Source organism: Anser brachyrhynchus (assembly GCF_964034855.1).
Source record: "Anser brachyrhynchus genome assembly, chromosome: 25".
NCBI classification, from domain to species: domain Eukaryota; kingdom Metazoa; phylum Chordata; class Aves; order Anseriformes; family Anatidae; genus Anser; species Anser brachyrhynchus.
In genome coordinates, this window is record NC_137718.1 from 5,715,342 (window position 1) to 5,738,511 (window position 23,170).

Genomic DNA, 23,170 nt, shown 5'->3' on the forward strand with positions numbered 1-23,170 from the left:
GTTCCCGTGCGCGCAGCCCCTTGTATCTTTTTGGTCTTGGCAATGTATTATTCATGTGCTCCCTTGTTCCTGTACAAGCTGAGAAAAATGGAGAAAGATTAATTCCCGGGGAAAAAAATAATAAATAAGCAGGCTTGCCTTTTTTTTTTTTTTTAATATAAGAAAAAAAGAAAGGCCTGTGATCCATTCAAAGAGCTGCCTTCTCCATGCAGCCTGTGTCACTGCTGATTGAGTTTCTTCTCTGCTCAGCTCCCGGTTCTGTTGGAGTATCTTGTCTCCTTAGTATTACTGTCGCACTTCCTTTTCATACGCCTGAAATATATACTATTGTGTTCCGACTTTTAGTTTTTGTGCAGGGATCCCTTTCATGTCTCATCTTCTGTAAGGTCCTTTTTTCTTGGCAGTCAAGTGCATGAATGTTTGCTGCCAGGAGATTTTGCTTCTATTGTATTCCAGACATATTATAATATATTTTTTTGTTCTATATTGTCTGTGAGGTGTTCCAGGGGTAGTTTTTCATGCTAGCATGACTTTTTCCCACGTGGCTGCTGCCTGCCTGCCTCTTGCCCCTGCAAGCAGGACTGCAGAGCCTTGCAGAGGCAGGTAAGAGGGCAGAGAGCCCGGCCAGCACCGCCCCGGGTCCCGACTGAACTAATCGGCTCTCCCCACGCCACGTGGGGGTTTGTTGCTGGTGCTCACCTGGCAGAACTGGGGCCCCGAACAGCAGAGCGGCTCCTACCCGGCCACGCTGAAAATCAGGAGCTGAGCTGTCCCAGAGCCCGCGAGAGGACTTTTCTGCTCAGCCTGACCTAAATCGCCACGGGACTGCTCTCAGAGCTGTTTCTGCTGCTGCTTCTTGCAGCTTTGCTAACAATTTCCGATAGCAAGCCAAGTCCCGGAGGTGCAGCACCGGGGTGGAGCGGTGATTTTTGTGTCAGCCCAAGGCACGAGCCGCCGGGAGGCTGCCCTCTGCTCCTCCACCCCAGGGGAGCCGGGATGCTCAGCCACTTCTCAGCGAGAGCTGCACACCACTGGGACAGCCAGCGAAGGAGGTTCCCCATCACCCGGGGGTGCCGAGGATGGGGGTATGAGCACGGCTCTCCGGGAAATTGCCTTGACCCCCGGGTGCCCAGCTGCAGACAGGCTGTGCCTTCCTCCCCTGCCCACCAGGGAGGGAAATCACCTCGCTAAAGCCACCTCGGCACGCATAAAAAGCCAGAGGCTTGAAACGACACCGATAAAGCTCTGCTGCTTGCACAACGGTGAGGTTTGCCCTTCCCACATCACAGGAAGGTACTTTTTGGCCGCTCAGATGTGTCGAAGCATCGCTCCTCACCTATCTGCCAAGATAAAGGACTCCTTCCCGCAGCTCAGCCGGGTTCCTCGAGCTCCGTTGCCTCCTCACATCCTCCTCCCCACCTCTCTGGATCAAGAAAAGCCTCCGCACCCCCCCGCCAGCCCGCCCAGCCCCACCAGCACAACCCGATCCCACGCCTCAAAGGCGACGGCCTCGGCGCATGGGGCGATTCTAATTCCTGTGTCCTCCACGAGCGAAAACATCAGAAAACCCAGAGTTTATATGACTTCAAACAGCTCCACTGGGGGCCTAAAGACCGCGCGGCGTCTGGAGAGATTACTTCTCCTGTAACAGGCTCGCGACCAGGCTTTCTGATCTCTATCAGCATCCCTCCAAGAGCAGCTCTTTTTCCATTTGTTCTTCGGACCCCTCTTCTCAACTCTTTGACTAATTATAGTTTGTTGGTTGTTATGGCAACTATGGATTTCTCTCGGCATCCAACTCTCACGATTTGGCTGCAAATTGAAACGCTGGGAGAATACAAGCAGGGTATTCAAGCCGGCACGTGTGCTGGCCTTGCTGGTGAGTCCCCCCACCAAAATAGCCGTCCCGTTGGCTCGTTCTTATTGACCTTACCCAAGGAACCTGCAACGCCAGAGCAGTCTTCTGCACCGTGGGGCCAGCAGGGAAGGACGTGCCTCGAGCAGGACCACCAGCACCCTCCTGCCCCAAAGGAGCGAGAGCAGGACCTCACCACCAAGCAGACGTCAACGCCCAACGCCTGCCCTTCATCTGCCACCTCCTGCACCAGTCTTCCCACGGCCATTTAATAAAAATTTAAGCCAGGGACATACCAGGAGTCATGCTAAATTCAACCCAACCCTTTCCAGAGGCAGCTGCCGTGTTCCAGCAGGGCTAAGCAGCCAACTGGGGACCACTTAATCCAGCGGATGCAAAAGCACACCCAGAAACCACAAAGAAGGCTTTCCTGTCCCTTTCCCCGTCTGTCCTTGTCACCTTGTGTGCAGACACTCCGATAATGGATATTAACAGCTGAGGGACACCAGGCTGAATTGAATTTCAGAAGATCGCTCCCACCAGCGGGCACGGCGGCTGCGCAGCCCTGCTCTGCATTCCTCCTGCATCCCGCCCCGAGGACGGGAGGATACCTCTGGACCCTCTTGCAATATTTCTAATTGGAGTCGGTGAAAACAAGGCTCTGTACTCTTCTTTTTTAGTAGACGTGACTTTTGTTGGCTATGATATGCAGCCAATGTGGTGCAGTGGGCTTTGCTGGAGCTTGCGCGCCACCTCTGAAGCCTCCGTTCATTCTGCAGTGTCCCTTGCACAGGGACAGGGCAGGGAGGCAGATTTCCTGCAGAGCTGCCTCTACAAGTAAACTCTTAAGGCAAAAATAAATAAATAAACACATATACAAACCTATTTCATCAGCAGCATGGGGCAACCAGAAGGGTTAAGCGAGAAAGTGGCTCTCACCTTCCCCTGAAGGAGGTTTCTGCCCAGTAAAGGTCTGCCATACAGCACACCAGGAGCAATAAAAAAGCAGGTCTCATCCACCCATCATATGTCACACGTGTTAGGTCATGTCTACGGTGCACATCCAGCACTCCAGGAAGGATATTCAGCTCCCTCATCCTCAGGGACCTGCCTTTTAGCCAGGGCTTTGCAAGTCATGGAATATTTCAGCTTAACCACGAGAGCAATAAAGCCCGGCACACATCAAATCAAACCAACCTGAACTGTTCCCCCCTTTCCTCACCAAAAACACCAGTTTCACGATGATGAAACCCACTCAGAGCAAAGCATTTTCATTTTGGGGTACAAGATGCAGGCAAAAAAAAAAGAAAAGCTGATTCCCCCATCCAGCCCATGGCTCCTTCACACCGCAATCCCTCCGGGCAGCCCAGGCGACGCACGCTGACTGCACTACAGGAAAACCTGGGCACGTTTCCTCCTAAACCAGAGCAGCCCTCCCAGCTTTAGGACAGGCTGCACTCCCTCGTTACCAACACAATACATGCACTGAAGCAACCCGTGCAAAACGGGAAGCCCCACAAAAGTCACCAACGCACAGCGCAACTGGGGCACCGCTGCCCGCCCGCCGCTTGCAAGTTTGCGGCCCCCCGTTTGCCCCTCTCTCCCAAACAGCTCCCATTTCAGGACTGCGGAAAACGCACAGTGGTAAGGGAAGAGGCGAGCCAGTTTCTTGCTGTTCTTCACAAGATGGCTCGCCTCTTCCTTACCGGGAGCCGCCCGCCCCGGCCGTGGGGAGATGATGAGAAAGTTGCTGTGTGACATTCATGAAGTGCCTGCTGATGGAGAGCTCTGTTTACCAAGCCAGCTGGGGAGGGACCTACCATCGGCTCCCAGCGTGTAGGAGATCAATACTGTAATTGGGCCTGTTTGTAGCACATGAACTATTGCAGCGAGGGGGGCAATGCTCCGGGGGGGGCACCGGGACGGGCTGGCTGAGCGGGGGCTTGCTGCCCTCTGCCGTGCTGCGGCTCCTTCGCTGCCCGTGGTGTGGGTGAGGGAGGGATGGGGTCGCTCCCCGTGCACTACCGGGGAGCAGTGAGCTCCGGGAAAGCAAGCAGAGCCACCTTCCCCCCGCCTGCCCCAGGGGAGACCCTCGCGGAGCATCCCGCATCCCTGCTGCGTGCCAGGCCGGGTCCTTCCACGGCTCCGCTTTCCCCCTTCGATAGAGATTTAACGCGTAGGAAATCACGGCTAAGCCCTTAAAGCGACTTCAGAAGGGCAGCGAGGAGGGAAGGAAAAAATAAATCAGCCGCTTAGATTTGGAGGAAATGGAGAAAATGAAGTGTTACAAGCGACAGTAATCAATAAAGCATCAGGAGCCCAACGGCAAGACCCGCACTCAGCCTGGGAGCGCAATTAGACAGCTAACGACGGTGAAACCCCCTGGCATCGCTGGCAATGCCTCCCCAGGGACACGGGGCTCCCCTCCTGCGCAGGAAAAGCTCCTCGCCAGCGTGCACCAGCAGGTCTGTCTGCCCACATCCAGGAGGGAACGGCCCTGAGCTGCAGCCCCCAGGGAATCAGGGGACGACGCTGGGGCCGTGCTGTGCTGGGAGGGTCCCCCCAGGGAGCCAGCAGCTTGCAGATACGCTCACCCTCTCCAAGCTTGGTCTTGTTCCTGGCACTAATCCTACCCCCAACCAGCTGAGGCAGGGCACTCCTGACCTCTCTGGGGTTTGATATCCCGACGGCACCTTCTCCCCGGTCCATGTGAGGCGGTGCAGGAGCAGGACCCTTCCCACCCTCCCCTTGCAGGGAGTGACCTCAGGTGCCCTAAAGGAGCCCAGCACACCGGGTTTGGGCCAAGGTGAGATTTCTCTCCCCCCTGTCGGGTGCTGGGGTGCGGGTGCCTGCGTGGGCACCGGCTGCCATCTCGTGGGCAGCGGGAACAGCGCGGGGGCTCTTCCCCATGCTCCCCTCCCAGGGCTCCTCCATCCCCTCCACCATTACAACACTTTCATCCCAAACCTGCACTCTGCTCCCCCCGGTGCACGCAGCAGCACTTCAGAGGTCACCGAGCTGGCTGTACGCTTAGGTGAATGATTCACAGGCAGGTATCAAATATTAAAAGCAGAGGTATGTTGACTATTCTTTGTATATTCAAGAACATTTTCACCAGTGAATTACCCTTTCCTTTTTTTTCTTTCCCCTCCTCTGGCTAGTTTCCTAAGCAGCCCAGTGACCCGCTGATACTTCTTGCTGTTTAATTGCACCTTGGCACTCCCCCGTGGTCTCTCTTCTGCTGGAGGCTGGCTGGACCTTGCTGGGAGCACAGAAATGATCCAGGCCAGCAGGAATAACTTTTCTGGTCCTCTCCAGCAGGGAAAGCCCACGCTCCAGCCTCTCCCACCTCCTTCGCTCAGCTGGCATTGGAAAGAAGCTCGGCCCTTTCAGCGTTGCGTCCTAGTGGTGACCGGGTCTCCTGGTGTTCCCCTTGGATGCCTTGCTGGAGAAGTCCAGAGGAGAGCTGCCAGCTGTTTCTGGTTGTTTTTACAGCCTCTGCACCCAGGAGCTACTGAAATTTTGGCCGATGCCAAGTCTCAGCTCCCAAATCCCCCCCGAGGACATCACCCCGAGCCAGCACCCCGTCCCCACTGCCACCAAAACGGGGTCTGTGCCCACCCAGCCCTTCCCTCCTCCTCTGCCACCTGCAGAAGTCTCCAGAAAAGGAAGGAGAAGAGAAAGGGAATAAATGAATAAGCCAGGCAGCATTTCCGTGGGTATCTGCAATGCAGATGGCCTTGGGAAAGGCGGCTCAGCCCAAGCATCACCCGCTCCCAGCTGTGCGGGACGGATCCAGAGAAGGACTGGTTCCCAGCAGGATTTTGGGGGGGAAGAGCCCAGGAAGAAGGGGCACCCACAGCACCAGGGGGCTGGCAGCTTTCACGTGACAGCAGGGGGAGTTTGCCCCCTCCGAAGCGGGATGGAGATGCTCCATGGCGGGTGTCAAGCGGAGACACAGCTCCAGCCACTTATCGAAACATTAAAGTTCTCCTAAGCTGCCGAGTTAATTTCTCAAACGCCCTTTCAAAGGGCTAGATAAATACAATCTGGGAGCATCTCCGCTCCCTCGGCTCACATATCTTTAGTCAGGCGGAGAGATAACATTTCATACAGATTGAGACAGTTTAAGCAAAGGTTGCTGGCTAACCTTTCCAGCGATGGCTGTTCCCAGAGCTTCGCCACGCTCTGGTGCCCGTCCCCAGGGGAGCGGGGCAGCAGGGAGCCCCGCTGCAAGCTGCAGCACCCAAGGGCTCCCAGCAAGCACCTGCAGGAAGCTGCCTCCCCATGAACTGCTGGGAAAAATCAGTGTAAGTTGTCACCCGCAGGTTTTTCGGTGCTGGTGACACTGATGCTTCCAGGACGGAGTGCCAAAATATGATTATTGCACAGTGTCTGGAAGTACACGTGCAATTCACTCCAACTCAACCTACCAATACGTCTTTATCGAGTTCCTAGCATCTTGGTAGCATCTTTTCCTCCTAGCAAAGCCCCAGATGCAAGCAAAGCTCGAAGTTCTCTACGCAAAGGTGAGGTGCAAGCAGCTTTGCAGTGGGAAGCGGCCACCACCGTGGCCAGTTCTGGAACGTGGACTCCCAGCTCAGCTCCAGGCTCTCCCCAGACAAGGCACAGGAGCTCTGCACCTGCAGCCTCTGCTGAGCATCACGCGCCCGGTGCAGACGACGGCACGGCTCAGGGGGAAGATCTGCACCTCGGTGACACCCACACACCCCCACCCCTTGCCACGGGAGCCCTCGGGCAACCAGGCAGCTCCGCAGCGAGATGGGGAACATCTCAAAACCCATGGCAGGCAAGGGAGTGAAGGAGGAATACTGGCAAATGACAGAGCCCTTATCTTAATTACAGGCTTATTTGCATTTAAATGAAGGTTATTCTATAATTACCACCAAATGTTTTGTATTGCAGCTGAAATACCTCTCCATGGGCTGTCAAGCTCCTTCCCATTTTCATTTTCTCTTGCCATTCTTCTGCTTTCTAATCAGCTGGCGCACGCGGGGAGGCTCTGACACCGCCCGATGCCAGCCCCCCGCCTCGCCCGGGGAGGGGGCTTTGGGTACCACCACGGCCAGCGCCCCTCCAGGGGGCAGGGGAAGGATGCGGCCCCCTGGTTTCCCCCACCAGCGCCGTGGGAGATGTGTAGGTCTGAAGTTCAGGAGCTGTTTTTCATGGGTTTGAGTGCAAAACCAAAAGAAATGCTTTCTCTGCACACACACACGCACCTAATTAGCTTGTCAAACTTGTTGCAACAGGGTGATGTGGAAGGCAGAATTGCGTGCAAGGTCAGAAAGAGATCAGGCTCGCGGAGAACGGGGCTTCTGAGCAGGAGCTGAACCTCACGTCTGGCTCAGGAAGTCCCCAGGCCACAGGCTGCTGGAAACCAGGATGCAAGGAGCTCACCAGCCTCTCCTGGCCTTGTGGTTGATGGTTATTCCTGGAGACAGGACAGGGAGAAACCAGAACCCAGCGTTGCATGTTTGCACTGTAGCTAGCACTTCCTTGGAATAGATAAAGCGCTCCCATAGAGAAAATAACACCCAATTACATCATTCAAAACAATCACAGGGAACAAATCCATGCAAATGACCAAATTAAGGCTGAATGAGAAGCCTTCTGCTATTTCCTAAATTGCTATACCTTTAATCAAGCTCCTTTAACAACCTATCGTGAATGCTTTTGCTATCCAGCCAGAAGAACCACATTAACCAACCAGCCCATATGGGGATGAACAAGACAGCAGCTATTAGAGCCGCAGCAGAGTCTTCTGTTTATGAGTCGGCAGTAATGAAAATGGACAGTTATCTCTCACCAGACCCAGCTCTCCTCTCCCTGCTCCTGCCTGCTGCCGATTCTCAGCTCTGTACAACCTTCACATCCCCCTGCCAAACTCCAAGTCTCTGCCTCCATCTCATGGAGAGACTGGATCCCTTCAGCTCTGTTGCAAACTTCTATTTTTTTTTTCCTCCTCCTGTTTTAAAGAGGCAAAAAAAAAAAGATCCCCTTTCCCCAATTTCACGTAGCCTGAGGCAGACTTGCAGCATGGAAATTTTTAGCCTGAACAATTATCACTTGGCAGAGAGTTAACTCACTGGAAACAGGATCTTATAATGGGCAGTCCTGGCTACCAGCAACTTCGCTGGCTCCATTTAAAACAAGCTCCATACCTCGGAACGGATAACCCCCCCCCCCCCCAGCCCGTTCCACAGCCATTTATGTTTAATAAGAGGCAGCACCAGCAGCATGGGAAATCAGCAGCACATCCACGATGCCGCTTGGGTGCTGACGCACGCGCCAAAACGATTCATCTTGTTCTTCCACCGTGCAGACAGGAGAGAGAGAAGGGCAGAACCCCTGCAACAAGCCCCAGCCCTGATGCTTGAAGCATCTCCTCTGTTTTCTGGGCTGAGGGCTCCCCACCAAATCTCACATTTCCTCCAGACTGTTTTACACTTCCTCGGGATACCAAGGATTTGTCTGCCCACCCAGACACGCTGCCACCACGGTTAGGGCTGCCTCTCCCAGCTGTTTCCCAGGGCAGTTGCCAAAACTGAATTGCTTCATCGCATCCTCAAAACCAGCCTCCAGCCCCCAGCCATGGGGAATTTTGTTTTTAGGCTTGTGCCCACGCTGCCAGCTGCCTGGGGGAGGATGCTGCTCACACAGCCCCATTGCCCCGGGGCAGCACAGTGAGGTTTTTAATGCACCCCGGGAAGCCACAGCTCCATGAAAACCCCAGAAACTCAGCATCCAGGCACATCCTTAGCTTACGAGATCTGAAAAAAAGAAAATCCCTGCTCTCCCCTAACCCCAGGGAATAGTTTTGCTAGCCCATAATGATTCCCATCACTAAAGTGCACGAAGACGAGCCTGTAGGCACAGCTTTCCTCGCAGACCCCAAGCAAGGCAGCCCTGTCAGAGAGGATTTCACAGGGCTGGCGATGAGGCTGCAGCTAGCGCCTGCCTGGGCTGCAGTCATGCCGTGTGAATTAAGTGACAACATTTGCCTGGTGCAGAGGCAGAGCCACGAGGGGTACCAGGTGGAGGCAGGACCTGCTTCAGGAGACGCTGCAGACCCCGGGAGGCACCCACAGCAAGGCACGGCGCATCCCACTGCGTGCAGCTCAGCCCGCTCTGAAGGAAGATTTGAGTTGGAAGGAGAACAGGCAGACCCTCCTCCCTCCACCTTCAGGGCACGGAGAGCGGATCAAGGCTGCGCCCTGCCAGCAGCGAGCATTTGGAGATGCGAGGGTTCGTTTCAGAGCCATCCAGCTCAGCAGTCTGTAGGCAGGGAGCAGCTTCTCGGAAGTCCTCGAGCCCTGGCAGAGCGCGGCGCTGCAGGAATTGCCAGACATCTTACGCTGGAGAGTCGCTGCTCCGCTTCCCATCGCTGTCAGGGAACCTCAGTACAAAACGAAACGCTTCTGAGCTTCTCATCTAGCTAAAAATCACTTCCAAGCCTTCCTTCCAGTGGAAGGAGAGAGGGGGAAAAAAAGGCAAGAAGCACAGCATCTCTCTTCCTTCTCAATCTCCCTCCCCTCTGCCTTCAAGTGCTCCTTGGAGTGTCTCTGCGGAATCATGTTTATATGCAGTGAGTGCTGTTGTTAGTTAATAACATCGCGATCGCTGAACCTCCCTAATGAAAGAGAGAGACAACATAAACTGTCATTTCAAACAAACATGCAATCAGGGTACCGGCAGCTCTGAAAATATTATCTTCCCAATTTCACGGGCTTCATGCAGGAAATAGGCTGCTTTCATGGAGATTGTGGTGCCTCGCGCCCGACGCGCGGGATGCGGGAGCGGGCGGGGAGCGGCGGGGACGCGTTAGAGCCATGAAATTGGCTGGGCTATGAAGGAGGAATTGTTTTAACAGCTGGAGCCAGGAAGGACAAATAACAGCAGCGATTATATCTTCATTGCTCATCGTAACCAATGCACCAGGCAAGTTGTAATTAGACTGTGAAGAGCTGAAGGTTTGACGGTGAAGGCTTTGAGCTCGTGATTAGACACGGCGCGTTTGTGCCTGCCCCACAGCCGCCCTGCCCCTCTCCGGAGCAGAGCTCGGGTCGGGAGCTCGGGTGCTGCTGCAAACGCTGTAAATTGTGCAGGAGCAGTACCCGATGTGCTGCAGCCACACATCGCCCGTCCTCCTCCTCCTCCCCTTCCAAGCTCCCTCTGGCTCAGCATCCTCACAGCAAACCCCGCACCTCAGCCCCCTGCTGACACCCCGCAGATCTGTCCCCGTGGCCTTCCAGAAGCTACCCCAGCCCGTCTCTGGGTGGATCTCCAGTGACACGAAGCAATGCTGGCACAGAGCGGCTGCTGATCAGCTCCACGTTCAACGTGCTTTGAAGACCTCCATAATCTTAACTCCCCCCCAGATCGCCACACTGATAATTGAGAATGGTCCTTTCCACGCAGAAGCAGCTTTTCCTCTAGGTTTATAGATTCGTAAACCCACTAACAGGGCTCCAGCCAGCCATGGGAGAGCATGGCTCAGGGTGGGTTGCCTTCCCAGCCGCAACCAGGGCTGAACAAAACACCTAACCTGAGCAGAGAGCAAGCAGAAACAGAGCTGAGAGCCTCCGAGAGCTTTCCCTTTGCTCCTTTCCTGACGCCATCACCTCCATGGTGAGAGGAGGGTCCAGGAGGAAGAGCATGCCTCAGCTTGAGGTTCTCCACCACCAAATTAGCGTGATGGAGCTTAAGGAGAACACTGAAGTGAAAAGGGGATCGGTTTTCCTTGATAAATATTTATCATCATAACCCGAAGTGGGTATGGAGCTTCAGAAAACCCAGCTTTCCCCGCACCACCTTCAGTGCCAGCAGCTTCAGGGCACCCAGCCAGCAGCCACCCATCCCCAGAGCTTCCTTGGCATCGACGAAGCTTCTCCCAGCTTCACCTCCGGAGCAGGGACGCGTTCATCAAAACCGGCAACAGCAGCAGCAGGGAGCTGGAGCCACAGAGAGGAAACCTGTACCTGATCCCTTCCACGAGCCCTCAACGTTCATGAGCAACCACCAGGGAGACCTTGCAAATGATCTTTTCATAGACCCAGCCTTGTTGATGCCCATTCCTGGGTCAGGACGAGGACCACGAGCAGTGCAGTTCTCTCCAAAAAACAGCCACGGCCTGTTTTCCTAAGGCTGCCCGAGGGCAGCGCCGAGCAGCGCCTCGATAACGCATCGCCTCCTGACGCGATGAGGCTGAGCTGGTGGGAGCTAGGTGCTGGCCCAGCCGTGAACTGCTTCCAGAAGACAAGAAAAAAAAACAGACAGAAAATATTTGACCAGGCCAAGTTCAGCCTCACTTAGGAGCCTCGCAGGGCTGAAAGGGAGATGGATGGGACCGATTTGCCTAGCGTCCCAGGCACAGAGCTAAGACTCGAGCTTGTATTGCTTCACGCCAAGGGCAACCCGTGGTTCTGAGGGGCGTTTTGGCAAACAGTTTAAGAGCAAGCACCTCAAATAAAAAAAAAAAGAAAGCCAGGCTGCACTCGGTACTGCTCCCTCTCTGGCCGTCAAGAGATGGAAGGAAAACGGGGTGAAAAGAGCCCGTCCCCAGGCTCGGATTGAGGCCTGCAAAAAAGGACGGCGTTCGTAGGGGAGGCAAACGACAGCAAGAATCTCTCCTTGTTAATAAAGGGGGGGGCTAATTGCCCCCACCTCGGCGCCGCAGTCGGCAGCCGCGCGCCAGCAGCACCGGTGCGGAGGCAGAGGGACCTCGCGGGAGGTGACGGCGCTGCCACCGCCGCCTGGCAGCCGCATCCAAATGAAGTTTAAAAACTCTTCTGACATTTAAGAAAAAAAATCAACAAGCATCTAAAGTGATGAGGGGACCAGGCGCATGACTGGCTGAATGTCACATTTAAAGCTAGAGAGATAGCAGCTGCTTTATCTCCTAAAGCAGGTGGTTCGAGTGGTAAATAAGGCACGGAGGGCCAGATTCTGCTCGCACACCTGCATCCCTCGGCTGACGGCAACGGAGCAGCTGTGGATTTGCACCAACACGCCAGCCAGCCAGAATGGGACTGGAGAGTCTATTAAACTTTAATACTTCTGAGCATCAACGACGAGTGTGCTACCAGCCCCCTGCCTCGACTCCGAGTATCTACACCGGCCACAGCCGAACCAGTAAAAATTTATTGATTTAAATTGGCAGTGCCCTTTTGGAATCAGCTGTAGCTCCGACTGATGTACAGATATGAGCAGAGGACATTCGAAGCATTTTAATGCACTTTTTACTGCATTATCTCTCACCATGATCTTCGCTGCTTCATGGAAATGACTCACATCGCGAGTGGAAGAACCCAATGTAATTAACGACCTGGCAACTCCATAATGATCCTTTCTCCATAAAAAGGTCTTCCCTACCCTATGAATAGACTCCAAGTAATTTATTGCAATCCATATAAAGATGAAACTGCTTTGACCTTGGGGATTTTCTTTAAGTTTTTTTTTTTTAAATAACCGTAATTGCTAAGAAGATTTTTAAGTGATAGCAGTTTAAAGAAAATTTTTAAATGTGATGTAAAAAGTGAAGAATCATCATGAGCAGCCTTCAGAGAGAATATTAACAAGCATCCTCTGCATCACTTAGGAACGAGCTTTCCAGACTAAACACCACGTTTCTTCCATTTCTTGTGGGCCTCACTCTGATACACCAAAACGCGGAGGCAGTTTTACTCCCACGAGGAGCTCCCAGGAAATTAAGAATACGCAGGAAAGCCCGTGGGGAAGCCAAGAACAAGCCATTTCCTCGCATTCCCTAGGCCGTCCCATGAAACGATCTGCCCTTTACAGACCTCACTTGCTCAGTGGGGTCTCCCTAGGCTTGTCCCACAAGCATGCAGGACCTTTGAGGTCCCTTCCACCCCAAACCATGGCACCACGACACGACGACCTCCACTTTGGTTCTCCTTGCTCTTGCAACCCCCTTTCCCCTCCTCTCCCTGCACACTCCACACACCAGAGCTGCTCCTACTCGGCTGGAGCTCAGCAGTGATTTACCGCAGCCAGGCTACTGGTAAATTGTGAGCTTTATGTGCGGTGTGATAGTTTCATCTTGGCTTTTACTGTTCGCAGTAAAGCCTTTACTCTTTCCATCTTGCTAACGCCGCGCCTGCCCATGCATGTTGCCTGTTTTCCCCTCGTTTCTCATTTCATCTGGCTCATACTTCTTTCAGATCCCCCAATCCCCTGCGTTTTCACAGGGAAAATCTCGCAGGCGGGTGATTTCAGCAGAAGTTGAGTTCAGTCCATCAGGGCTCTTTTCAAGGTCTCTGGAAGAGAGGGGGACACCTGGGAAGGGTCACGTCCCACGCTGGATTAGCGGCCACAGGACATCTAACGCGGCGTGCTAGAGCGACTGCCACGCTTTGAAGTACCCACGGCTGTTTTGATTCCCTTCCTGGAGCTTTGGGGCTGCCTCGATTACAAGGAAACGTGTTGAGGGAAGGAATAAATCTGGCCCAAAAAGGGCAAGCTGCAGACCTGGCTGAAAGAAGCTCGGATGGAACCGTTTTCCATCAGAAAAATAAGATTAGCTGGAAGTGAAGCACTGTGCAGAGTCAGGCCTTTTTCCCTGCAGAAATTTCATTTCACAGAAGAGGAGAAATAACACCCGACAGCTCCGAATCGCCCTGCTTTGATACTTCTCGCGACTCCACATTTGCATTCTTTGTTTTGAGACAACTTTAACCTCAGACTTGCTTTCCCCGATCGTTTCCTGGTGCGCTTTGTCAAGTACGACACAAATAAGCTAATGCAAAACCAAGACATGTTCCTGCCTGTAATGTTTTGACGGAGTTCTGAATCCAAGCGCTTCAGTCCCATCCAAAACAGGGCCACAGGCACCGACACGTGCGGCTGAAGCCAGACCTTCTCCGGTGGAAGGGCTGGAAAGCATCCAAGTATTTCAGGACTCTCGCCTCGGATGAGGACAGAAGAGTCAACCTTTCCACACAGCAAAAGCGCTAAAACCTGCCAAGGAACATCAAAATGACTACATAAAAATGCAATTTTTCATCTCTGCTGGGCTAAGCTTTGTCAGAGTAAATATGCGGGATTAACGTCTTCATATGATTTAAGTTTTAACTAAACGTGAGAATGGTATTTAATAGAAACAAAAAAGCAACAAGTTAATACCCGTAATTTTGATTTTAAGTCACTAAAAACAGCGGAGGAGGCGATCAGACTCAGCAGGAGCTTAAAAGCATCATCCAAAAGAAAGTTATTTCAAAAAAAAACAAAAAAAAAACCCCAACCCTCTGCCAACCTGCTTGCTATTGACTATCAGATCACATCACTTACAATCACTACCATATCTCACATTAAAAAATTAAGTCCATAACTGCAGAGAAACATCTCCCCATTTCTTTTATAGCTTCTTGCCACAGCTAGCTATATATCTCCATTATCACAGCGCTATCACCAACACACAATAGATCTGAGCTCGCGTCGTAAATAACACTGCCATATAACAAAGTTACGCTTAGGAGTACAGGCATAAATTAACACGCAGCCGTGTAACTCTAAATAGTATTTTAGGCCTTGTCAGGAACCAATTATGCAAAATATTCCTCTTGCAAAGATCTGCTGGTGATACTTCACGGCATTACCTCATTGCAACAGCCGCGGACAACGCGCGGGGCTGCGAGTCGAGGGCTCGGCTAGGGGATTCTCAATGCTCAGACCCTCTGAAGCCATCTAATTACTGACATCAGCACTTGAAAGCACGGGCACACCTTCCAGAAAATATTCTAATATGGCATTTCTGCGTCAGTGACGAGATGTTTCCGCTAGCATCAGACCCTGTTATCCCAACTCAGTGAACACACCGAAGCCTGAACAAACAGGGGGCTACCGGGAGCGAGATTTGCAAGGTTTAATAAAAGAGCTTGCCGGCTGAGCTCGCGCTGCCTGTAGCTTTACACCATTTTGGCTGCAACCCAGAGGACTACAACGCAGCCTTATTTCAGCCAGGAAGGGAGGCACGGCAAGATTAAACGTCTTTCTCAAGGTCGTGCACAACCTGCTGGAAGACGCAGGAGAAATTAGAAGCATCCGTTATCCCTCCATGCCGGGCTGGCTATCCAAACTGGAACCAGTCTGCAGTCCCCAGTTGGCTGTAAAAGCCTCGGCTGCTCTCCGTTCAGATGAGGGATGGGCACAGGAATCCCGGGGGATGTTCTCCTGACAACTGTTCAGCAACATGCATTTTCATCGTCCCCAGACCCTGTCCCTAAGAAACCATTTCTTCTTTACGTTTGTATTAAAACACTCCCTCTCCCCCCGGAGCCGCGCTAACAGAGGTCCTTGGCTTTGCAAAATAAAAGCCGACCAAGCGGTCAAATAACACGTTTTATCGCCTGGACGTGCAGATCAAACCTCTCCGTATCATTCTGCCCATAACAGCGTGGCGTGGAGATTTCCCACATTTGCCACAATCATCCCCAGATCTGTCCTGCCCGAGCAAGGCTCCCACCAGCAGCGCTCGTGCTCCCCTCCACTCGCAGGAATTTGCTGCAAATCCGAGAGCAGATGTGATTTCCAGCTGGGTCCATAGACCGACCGCAGCAGGTTCATTAATAACAATTATTAAGTGCTTTATGTTACAAATTAGGCCGGTAGGAATACAAAAAAATATCCAGCCGGTTGGTTTACGGTCTCTTGTCAGAGAGGACTGTAAATTCCCATTATCACAACACTATCACCATGGCAAAATGGGCACAGGAACTCATCGTAAATAATGCTTTAAAACAGCTAAATCATCATTGGATGCGAGAGCATAAATTAGTACTCATGTGCAATGCCACGGAAGGCCTCAGCTAACAGCTTTGATGTATCAGCCAGCAAATACAGAGATTTCTGAAGTTGTTCCATTTTTTGGCTCCCCACTGCCCCGCGAGAGAAGCTCCTTCGGCACAACCCTCCTACTGATAAGTTCAGTTGGCACAGGGGCACAAGAAGCGTGGAAAAACTCAAAAATCGGAGGAAACTCAGCCTTCTGCCCACAAAAGGGTGGAAAAATTCATTTTCCCCCTCTCCTCACCCAAGCTCCCCACCTGTTTCTGCGGACGCAGCTCTCCCAGGGATGCTCGCTGCTCCCAAGGGTGCAGTGACCACGAATAAAACAACGGGGAGCCCACCAAGAGCGACGCCAGGACGCCTGCTGACGCCACACATCCCACCAGGGATGGCTCAGGCATTTGCTTTCAGTTGCTTCTGCCTGGGGCTGGATGCGAGGCAGCAAAGAGGGAGCTTACTCATCCCATTACCAAGCCCCTGAGGCATCCAGTTCCCCCCACCATGAAAATTTTAATAAAACCGGTGCATCGACTTTCAATTAGAAGGCCATAAAACGGTTCATTTTCATCTGTTTGTTGCACAGTAACACAGATCCTCGGGAGAAAACGGTGCCTTTTCCAGACTGTCTGCGACGCAGAGAGCATTAATTGAATATTCTGTTGAAACCACCTTCAATTAGTGCCTTGGAGTTTTGCATGACATTCATCACTGCAACACGCCCAGTTCCGCATGCAGCACGTTTGGGGCTTCGCGATGCGCACATCACATTAACTCACGGCGTTATCCCGAAAATAACGATTTTATTTGCTAATGGGATGCCAGCCGGTATAGGGCGAGCTGCTGCGGCTCCAGGCAGCGCCTTCCTGGCCTGGACAGCACAGGGCAGAGGGGAGATGGCATCTCCTGCCTCCAGCTCTGCTGCTCTGGAAAGGGCATCCCCTTCTCTAACCTCACAACACCCAGCACTGATGGTTAATTCCTCCTGCTAACCCAAACCATGCCCTTGCTCTTCTTCTACATGGGGAAGCGCATGTCAGTCCTGTAACTGCTGCTACAGGAATGTCAGATGTAACACCCTTCACTCCCCCCTCAGCAGCCTGCAAACCACAACTAAGAGCACGCACATCCTAGATGGGATTCAAGCCATCATTAAGACCTGTTTGTCCTGTGGTACCATCAAACCCTAAACTTCCTTTTGCTTTTTTTGGCCATATTTTAGGAAAAAGCTCAAGCTGGGTGCTGGCTGGGAGCCAGATGCAAGGACAAAAGTCACGCTCCACTTACTCCTGCTGGCCAAGCCTCACCCAGAGGAGCCGAAGTTCCCAGGTCCGACTTTCCCCACCACCCCGAGCAGCTGTGCTGCAAGCAAGAGAGCTGGGATGAGCACAAAAACACAGGGGCTGCTCTCCCCTGCCCCATGGGATCACTCAGCATGGAGCAGAGGAGCTGGAAGATACCTTGGTGGAAAGGTGCTTTCATCTCCCCACCACTCCCCACTCCCCAAAAAAGTGTATTTCAAAATCGTGTACGCATCTATGCTGACTGGAGGGATTTTTTAATTTTTTTTTCTTTCTGCTGAGTCCTGATCCGCTGCGACCTCCTTTCTGCTCCTGCCAGAACCTCTCCGGGCATCCGTGCAGAAGGCAGAGGGGAGCCAAGGTGTTCGTCAGGCACCAGGAGCTCGTGACCAAAGAGCCCACGGCAGCACAAGAACAGACACAACCAAGGAGATTTAGACAGGAGGACGGGGAATTTAGATACGTTACCCTTCCCCTACATCCCACACCGTGGAAAGTTTTCATCTCTTTTTAAGCCATTACACAGCATCAGGGAAGCAGCACGGCTTAGAAAGATGAACAAGCAGGATCTGTCACGTCTCTGCACCTCAGTTTCCCCACCTGCAAGAAATCTGAGGCATTGTTAAAAGAAGTGGAGCAGAGTTTGTAGAGCTTACTGTCATCTCCCGAGGTGACACACTACAGCAGCAAGGTGATATTAATAAGCAGATCTTACATGCAAAGTTTTACATACAAAATTGTACGACTTTGAAGACTGTCAAGTGCACAGCAAGCAGATTTTTTAATTACAGGCTGGTTTTCCTTTCATTGCAGCTCCGTTATTAGCTTCAGCCAACAGATCTCTGGAAGGCTGCAGGCATGGGGGGGGGAGCAAGAAAGGGTCCGGGCACACAGACGTGCAGTGCACTTAGCAGCCCCACGTGCAGGCACCACGCGTAGGTGCAGGTGGCCACTTGGACGAGCAATTGCTGCTCACGGGGCAAATCCCACTTTTTGGCACACCCGCCATTTTGCAGATGCACATTTGCAGAGCTCGGAGCTGGGCTCTTTCGCCTTGCACCAAAGATGGAGGAAAAAAAAACAAAAAAACATGCATCTGCTTCAAGAGAAACAAACGCAGCAGCAACCGGAGTGCTTTTGAGAAATCCCACACACCGGCCAACATTTTTAATTGTTTCTTAACTTTCTATCTGCAGATCTGCAGAGCACTCTAATATAATCAGGTCTTCTGCGCAGGGGATTAGCAGGCTTATATCCCGTGGATCCAATCAGGAAAGTCTATCAGCAAAACATACTTATGTTGATACAGCTATTATAATCTGCATAATTCTTCTGAGTTCACGTACTTAATGGATAGCAAACAGAGTCATTACTGCTGCAACTTACAGCCATAGGATCTCTATGAGCCATTCACTGCAGTGTTTTTTATTATTCATAGCTTTAGTTATTGATTTTCAGGAGAAGATACATGCTTTTAAGCACCATAAAAGCAAGAGAGGAAAACAAATAGCACTATTCCAAGATTAATACACTGTTTGTAATAAAAGTATGGCTGTCACATTGCACTGTATATAGCTGATGGAGCCTTGACAAATTCCATGCAAAATGGCTGAGTTGCTTAAGAAGCTTGTTAAATAATTTAAAGACAAGTTGCACTGGAGGCTGGCAAGTTTTTCCCCAAATCCACTTTCTTAGATTTATGTGCTAGGAGTGTGTGAATCACGCCACGCGCAGGATGCGGCCGGGATGTTTCATCCCAGCAGGGCATAGCCAGGGGTGGTGAGAGAGGACGGGCCATGCGTGGTTCACGTCCTGAAGGTCTCCGAGCCGTGGTCCAGCTGACACACACTGAGCCACCAGAGCCATCCCAGAGCAAACACCCACTGGGATCCAGGAGGAGGAATTGCTCCCGGAGCCCCTTCAGCTGGACACTGCCGGCTGGTAAGCACAAAACCAGACCCAGAGCCAGCAGAGCAGCAACAACAGCCTCGTTTGGTCACTTAAGGGCTCGCACAGGAGACAAAGGACTGCCCAAATTACAGCATTTCTACAGCAGCTAAGGTCCCACCATGGCCTTTTCGTTCCAGACACCACACAGCCTGTCTCCACGTTAATAACTCCGGTTTCTAAGGAGGCAGGAAGGAGGCAGAAGAAAAACACCCCCGGGATGCAATGCAAGGGGCCAGCCTTCCACAACATCCAGGCAAGGAGAGACGCAGGTAGGGGATGTAATGAGTGCTCAACGACAGCTGGCAAAGCACCAATGCTCAGGGTAGGCACCGAAAGGACGTTATAACCAGCCTGCCAGGGCTGTGCTGGGGACGCTTTCTAGCTCACGTCAGATAAAAATCATCCTGACAGCTCCACGCTCCCCTCTTCCAAGTCCACAGAAGAAGGGTTCAGTGCCTAAGCCTTCTATACTTCACCCCCGAGTTCGTACTTAATGAGCAACTCCGTCTACCCTCGGTTATTTATGCAGCCCCGACTGCCGGAGCACTGCTGTGCTGCACGCTGAACAGCCTCGTCCTCCAACAAGCGCCGCAACAGCCCCGATATCACGATGGGGAAAAAGGATGGGATTTATGCGAGCTGCCTTCCACATCCATCCAAGCAAGCTGTTCCTGCCTTTTTTTCTGGGGGAGAAGAGAGTGGAAATAAGCCCCATGGTAAAGGCATCCGCTCTGACAGCGCCTCGCCACGCGTTCGCCTCCTTTGTGCCTGACGTGCAAGAAGAGGAACTGCACCGTGAGTTATTTCCCACATAGGAAATTCTTGTCAAAACGGGGAATTGCACATATTTGTCCTCATCCCAGCCAGCAGCAGGGCTGTGCAGCCATCCTTCCTTCCCAACAGCAGAATCACGGCACCAGAGCCACCGCCGGAGACAAAGGAGCAACACGGCGAGTTTTATGGCCCCGCGAGGAGCTCCAGGAGACAGCATACCTGAGCCAGTTAATTTTTTCTGCATCATTTACAACTGCCCCCATTAAAACTTGCAGGCAGCTGTGACTTCCAGAAAGCAGCTCCCAGAGCAGCCGCAGGGGTACCGCCCTTCCCCAAAGCAGCCCGTTAAGCCAGGCACTATTTAACTAAGACGGGGGTCCCAATCTCAGGGTTGTGAGCAGGAAGATTTTTGATTGGAACAAACCTGGGTGCTCCAGAAAGGCGATGCCACCTCAGCTGGGGGATTTAGCACCAGGGATCAGCCAGGACAACACATGGAAGCTCCCAGTCCTGAGGGCATCGCACCTCCTCAGATCAGCACGGCGCTTTGCTCCCCGTCCCGCTAACACCACGCACTCTGTTCTGCATTAATAATTAGCTGTCTGTTTCCTCGGTTTGTACAGGTTATATATTAATCTCTTTTAATTGGCCGTGCTTCCCAGCCCAACTTCCACCATGGAAGAACAACAGCTCCCCACGGGTCCCTCTCTCCACATGGTTACGTGGCACCGAGGAATTTCAGCCTGCAGACGGTCCCACTGCAATAAAAAGCTGCTCGTGGTGTGGGATGGGGCCGTTTGTCACTGCTGGGGACCTGATTAAAACACCACAGCATTAACTTCGGCACCTCGCCCTCCACCAGCTCCTATACCATAACGTAAGGGCCAGCAGCTCGATGCCAAAGCCTGCAGAAGCCACACTCTGTGAGCTCTTCTGATTTGGAAGCTTCAGCCCCAGGCTGCAATCCTTCGGCAGCACAGACATATCAGGAGAAATTAGGAGGAATGATCGGGCTCGTGCCCCAGCAGGTGCAATTCAGAGCAGTGATGCTTTTGGTATCTCCCAAGCCCCGTGATGCACCTCCCAGGCTCACCCCCAACTCTGCTGAGCACACTTGAAATCTTTTAAGGAGAAACGGAGAAAAGCAACAAACACTCCATGGACTTAGGGATGCACCCATGAAACCTCACGGCCAGCAGTCCTGCAGCCTGTCAGGGAGAACGTATCCGTGGACAGGGCAAGCACCACTGCTACTGCAGAGGGAAAGCTGAGGCAGTGCAAAGCTATGAGAGTGCCATCATTCGTGCTGGGGCCCTCGGATGTTTAGCAGTGGAACAGGAGAAATTGGGCTCTGCCAATTCATTGGGTTCAGCTGTGCTAATCCCCACCTGCCCAGAGAGCTCAAGCTCTCTCTTGCATGCCTGTACTTCTGAGCATGCCAAGGAGGCAGCAAGATTCACGCAACTGGCATGGCATTTTGCTCACTTGGGGGGAAAAAAAAATAAATCGGATCTGCAGATCTGCTTCACCATTACCCAGACTCATCCAACATACCATTCTGTTACAGCATTTACACCATAACACGAGGAAGCAGAGATGGGAATGCACCAAAAACAAAGAGCACAGCACAACCCCTCACGCAAACAGCTCCAGCTGGGCTGATCCCCACCACAACAGCCCCAACCCCAGCCCAGCACTTGCTGAGCTGCAGGCCAGGAGCATTCCCTGCCCTGGCTTTGGTTTTTTTTGTTGTTGTTGTTGTTTTCTTTTTTTTTTTCCTTTGCTGCTCACATCAGAAAAGAGCTGCAACTGCACACCATATAGGAACCAAAAGCTACAATGATGAGGCCATTTCAGTCAGGAGGTTTATCAGCCCCAAACTGCCACTCAAAGCTTGATCACACAACACAAGCCCCCTTAGGACAAGCAAACCCCCCCGCCGCCCCTCCTGGTAGCACCAAAATGGGGATTTGCCCCCTAGCCCCCCCCCATTTTGCAGCCAGGGCACCTCTGAACACACCACACGTACCCCATCCCACCCTGACTCCAGAAACATTTCTAACATCCCCCTCACCTTCCTGCAGAAGCTCCCTGCTGCCGCACCACCTTCCTCCACCAGGACTGTCCCCAGCAGGTCCCCAGCCCTCCTCAGGGCACTCCCAGCCCCAGCCCACCCCAATTAGTGCCTGAGTGCTGCTAACGATGCCCAGCAGGCCTGGGCTGCCCATCCCATGCCCCCTCCCAGCTCAGCCCTTTATTTTATTAGCACCACTCCTACAAAAAAAATAAAAATAAAAATAATAATAAAAAAAAAAAGCTGAGAGAGCTGGGGATAATCAGCCTAAAGAAGAGCTTTGGGGGATGTTCAGCCTAAAGAAGAGAAGGCTCTGGGGTGACCTCGTTGTGGCTTTGCAGTACTTAAAGGGGGTTTATAAAAGAGATGGGGGAGTGACTTTTTGCTCAGTCTGATAATGACAGGATGAGGGGGAATGGTTTAAAACTGAAAGAGGGGAGATTTAGATTAGAGTTTAGGAGGAAATTGTTCACTCAGAGGGCGGTGAGGCCCTGGCACAGGTTGCCCAGAGAAGCTGGGGCTGCCCCATCCCTGCAGGCGCTCAAGGCCAGGCTGGATGGGGCTTTGGGCAGCCCAATCTGGTGGTGCCATCCCTGCCGGTGGCAGGGGAACGAGCTGATTTTTGAGGTCCCTTCCATCCCGAGCCACTCTTTGATACGATTCCATGACTTTCTGCGGTGCTTAACCCAGGCGGTGGGGTTTAGGTGCATTTAGGGGTGCCCCGTGTCGCCGTGCCCCAGCCCGGACAGGCTGCTCAGCACCACACCCCCCCCTCGTGCACCACCACCGGGCTGCTTTATGAACTAACTTCAAGCTTTTTGGTCAAGCGCAGGCATCTTTCGTTCCACAACGAGAACTGCGAGGGCATCAGAGCCCCGTGTCCCTTCGGGGGCGGGCGGGGGCTCTGTGGGGACTTTGGGGGGCTGTGGGGGGACTCTGCGGGTCCCGGTGTGTGCTGCGGGGCACCGTGTGAGCCCTGTGGGCGCTATGGGGGCCCTGTGGGGGCTATGGGGGCCGTGTGGGCGCTATGGGGGCCGTGTGGGCGCTATGGGGGCCCTGTGGGGGCTATGGGGGCCGTGTGGGCGCTATGGGGGCCGTGTGGGCGCTATGGGGGCCCTGTGGGGGCTATGGGGGCCCTGTGGGCGCTATGGGGGCCGTGTGGGCGCTATGGGGGCCCTGTGGGCGCTATGGGGGCCGTGTGGGCGCTATGGGGGCCGTGTGGGCGCTATGGGGGCCGTGTGGGCGCTATGGGGGCCCTGTGGGGGCTATGGGGGCCGTGTGGGCGCTATGGGGCGCTGTGAGGCCGCAGGCCGCCACCGGGAGCAGTGGAAGTGACGGAACGGGGGGCGGGCCGCCGGAGGTCGGTGGCGGCGGCCCGGAGGTTTGGGGCCA

At 53.1% G+C, this 23,170-nt stretch overlaps 1 long non-coding RNA gene across 1 annotated transcript; it reads right to left on the bottom strand.

The window, feature by feature from the left end:
- Positions 1-3,817: 3,817 nt before the first annotated feature.
- On the bottom strand, positions 3,818-22,828 carry LOC308182845. Its single transcript, XR_013942126.1, has 2 exons — positions 21,779-22,828; positions 3,818-7,307 (listed from the first exon to the last, which is right to left on the bottom strand). It is a non-coding gene; the product is annotated as an uncharacterized lncRNA (long non-coding RNA).
- Between the last annotated feature and the right edge of the window lie 342 nt (positions 22,829-23,170).